The sequence below is a fragment of the Herpailurus yagouaroundi genome, unplaced genomic scaffold (genome assembly GCF_014898765.1).
Source record: "Herpailurus yagouaroundi ecotype Mexico unplaced genomic scaffold, PumYag 140, whole genome shotgun sequence".
Taxonomy (NCBI): domain Eukaryota; kingdom Metazoa; phylum Chordata; class Mammalia; order Carnivora; family Felidae; genus Herpailurus; species Herpailurus yagouaroundi.
In genome coordinates this window covers 82,318,443-82,322,243 of record NW_024412395.1, presented here as the reverse complement: position 1 = coordinate 82,322,243, position 3,801 = coordinate 82,318,443, and positions in this window count along the sequence as shown.

Sequence of the window (3,801 nt, the reverse complement as noted above, 5' to 3'; positions counted from 1 at the left end):
GGAGACATGGTAGACACTAAAGAAATAGTTTTGATAAATTGATAAATAAGTAGTGTTCTTTTCACTTATGACTACAGATTTCTTTAAGTAAATAATTAGTCATTCACTCAACATATTTACACTACATGGGATGGTCCTTGGTGTGCCTACTAAAAATGAAGATAGCATCTAGAAATGAAATAGTTTGTTTAAATTACTAAAACATAAGACTGTGGTGACTAATTTTAAAGGTAACGTGTATAAAACCTACTCTTAAAAAGAACGTGTCCTATTGTCCCAAGAAGTCTCTTGGGAACAAATAATTTGTCTCCTTTCTCTAAGAATAGGAAGTACTAAAACTTCTCCTCTGGGGAAAAGGACTATGAATTTAGGATACGAAAATCTTCCCATCCATTAGCTATTAGCGTCTTCAGAAGCAGGGGAATTGTGCCAGAGAGGAAGTCAAAACCTGGTGTGGATTTTCATAGTCTCAGCACATTTCGGAACCTGTCCTTTCTTCAAGATGAAGGGGGGAAAATCAACACTAAAATTTCTGGGGTGAGTTTTTATGTTTCTATTCATTCCTGAAAGTTTCTTTATTTAAAGATACCTCAGGGCTAGGGCAACTAGATGGATGTCCTATTTAGTTAGGTGATTTAATTTTACGAGGCTCCTGCTAAATTATCAGAAAGATCATACTAAGGTAGTAATTGGTCCCACTTTTCCAATGTACAAACATTTTTACCTTATATAAGGTGGTAATCATTAAAAATTATCATAGCTTTAGAAATTATAGCAGAAAGAGCATGTGAGTGGGGTCAGAAGATGTGGATTCTAGTCCAATGTCTTCTAATAATAGCTATTTAACTTTAGGCAAGTCACTTCTCTTGGGGCTACAGTTTTCTCTACTCTAAGCCAAAAATCTGGCTTAGGTCAGCATTTCCCCAAGTGTGTTGTGTGAAACACATGTTTTATGAGATGTTCCACTGAAAAAAGCAGTTCAAGGTTGAATACATTCGGGAAATGCTGCATGTAACATGTATCTCTTAAAAAATTCACAGTGAACATTAACATATTAAAACTCCTGGAAACCACTCTAGTTTAAAAACCCATGAAATTTTAACCTAACATTTTTTCACTTATTCGATTGAAGGACAATTTTATGTTTTTAGAATCCTACCTACTAAAATCATGTGGAACTCGAGTTCCAAACAACACACTTTCGGAAATGATAGACTAAGATCCTTTGATGTACCATATACCTGGTGTCTTTCTCCTATAGGTATTCAGCCTGTCCCCTGAAACCTGCTCTTCCTTCCGGGGTCTCTACTTCACAGAGATGGCTACTACATTCCAGTCTGACTTCCAAACCAAAACCCTGAGGATCATCCTAGCTCTCTCTTTCTCTTTCACTCCCTCATATCCAATTACACATCAAATCCTATGGAGTTACACATCAAATCCTATGGAGTCTCTCTCCTTAGTATTTCTCCCATCTAGTCCATCCTGCCCACTTCACCTGCAGCATATCTTGTCCCGGTTGTTGCCATCACCTTCTAATTTACTCTTGCCCCAGTCTGGTCTCCCTGGTCTCCAAAACACAAACTCAGGTGTTCTGGGGTTTAAAATCTCCAAATATTTTATTATTTATTATATTTCCTGGAGTATCAAGTTCAAACTCCTGGGTTTAACACACGAGCCCCCTCCCCCTCCCCTGTTTTAAAGAAGCCCTTCTACCTTTTCCTCCCTCCTCTTTGACCCTTCTCTCTGCTTGTCTGGACAAAATGGAACTGCTTGCAGAGCCTCTAAAGCATTGTGCTGTTTGGTGCCTCCATTCCTGCACAGGCATTGTTGCCTTTGTCTGGAATGCCAGCTCGTTTCTTCCTTAACAGTTTAGCTCCTCCCTGTCACTGAACATTCAGTTCAAGAATCCCCTCCACTGGAAGGCTTTCCTGAGCTGGGAATGGACTCTACGATAGTGACTTCCTTGCATCCTTTACCCATTGGACTGTGTTCTTTTTGAGGGCAAGAGCCACCCTGCCATGAGTTTCTTGCATTTGTTAGAGCTCAATAAACCCTTGTTTAATAAATGAATGGTTTTATGGTTTAAATGTTAAGAACTTGCTTACTTTTCTCAATGGCTGAAAGTGTGTTTCTTTCTTTTTCTTTTTCTTTCTTTCTTTCTGTCTTTCTTTCTATCTTTCTTTCTTAACCTTGACCAACCTAAGCACTGGGAGGAAAAAGCTATCTAAAAAGCACTCAATGATCTATTTTTTAAAGGAAGTTCAGTGAAGTGAATATCTTCCTTGTATAGTATCTCTCAGCCTGGTAATAGCGTTTGATGACAAAAGAAATTTATTAGGTCTGGCACTCAGGTGTGCATAATCTCAACAAACCTGGCCACAAGGGAAATGGGATGAAAGGCTGTAGACAGATACATATGAGTTATCACTTATCAAAAGGTTTACGCTTGTTAATTTAAAAATATTTATTGTACAAGGTACTATGCTAGTATTATGGAAGATATAAAAATAAACTGTTGTATTACATTCATTAGGCAAGATCATAACTTAATAAAATAATTATAATTAGGGGTAATAAATGATGAATTCCACAGAAAGGAACAGAAGGCAAGGAACTGGTCAGCAGCACCATTTTCATTTATAAGATTACGTTATTCTACAGAAGAATATTAAAGCACCTACAAACTTGAAATGCAAAAGTGCAGTTATGTTTCTAAAGTACAAATATCTCAAGCGTGAAATGCAACTAGTAACTGTATTGTATGGTTCTAAATACCAGTTTGAACGGATTGTGCACCAGTTTGGAACAGATTGTGCAAAAAGCCTGAAACCACGTGAAAGTCCTCAAGAATATATGAAAAAAATGGAATGTAATTAACCAAACCAGGATATGGCCCCAAGACAGAGAAATGAACACTCTGGTTCTTAGAAAGGGAGCCCAAGTGTCAGAAATGGTATAGTCAATCCTTCATCTGTGAAAATTCAAGATGCAGATACTCATACTTAGCAAGCAGATGGGAAGGCATGAAAAAGGAATGTTCACTACAACTATTTCCAGGTCACCTTCCAATTGGTCAATTGTTTTAATGCTGTCAACAAACTTACTTTGCATGTAGCCAGGCAAAAATAATTTAATTCTATTTTCTTCTCTCTTTGATGAACTTTAGGAGATCAAAATAAAGATATAAAAACTTAAGATGAAACCTTAAAAGTCTGAGTAAGTCAAGCCTGTATCAAAATGAGCAGTATCTGAGGAATTTAGAGCTTGGTAATCCAGAAAAATGCCAACACCTTATTCTTAAACAATTTCAGTAAGGGGGGGGGGTGACAAAACTTCAGAACGCAAGATAAGCACATTTCAAAGGTAAAAAGTAACTAAAAATCATTGAAATGTCCAATTTCTAAAAGCTTCTCAATACAGTGCATGAAAATACAGAGAGTTGTCGGCCAAAATGGGTTTTCCTAAAAACATGCCTCACAGACTGTTACGACCATGGTCCTTTAAGCACCTAAGACATCTGATGCGTTGCTGGGGTGTTTGGATACGTGGATGACATAAAGGTGCATGCATACAGGTCCTTTGACAGATCTGCTCGAAGCTTCCGTGTGTCTCACGGCCCTGGGACCTAGGCCACTGGGCCTGCGTCCAACGAAAGGCGAGCAGGGGGTGGGACAGCACTGGGATTTTCCTTCCTCGCTCATTCATTCTGTGATTCACTGGTTCCTGGAGGCGGTTCACAGGCGCGCGCGGAGGAAAGGCGGAGCACGGAGCACAGCCCCGGCTGGGTGCGGTCCGGCG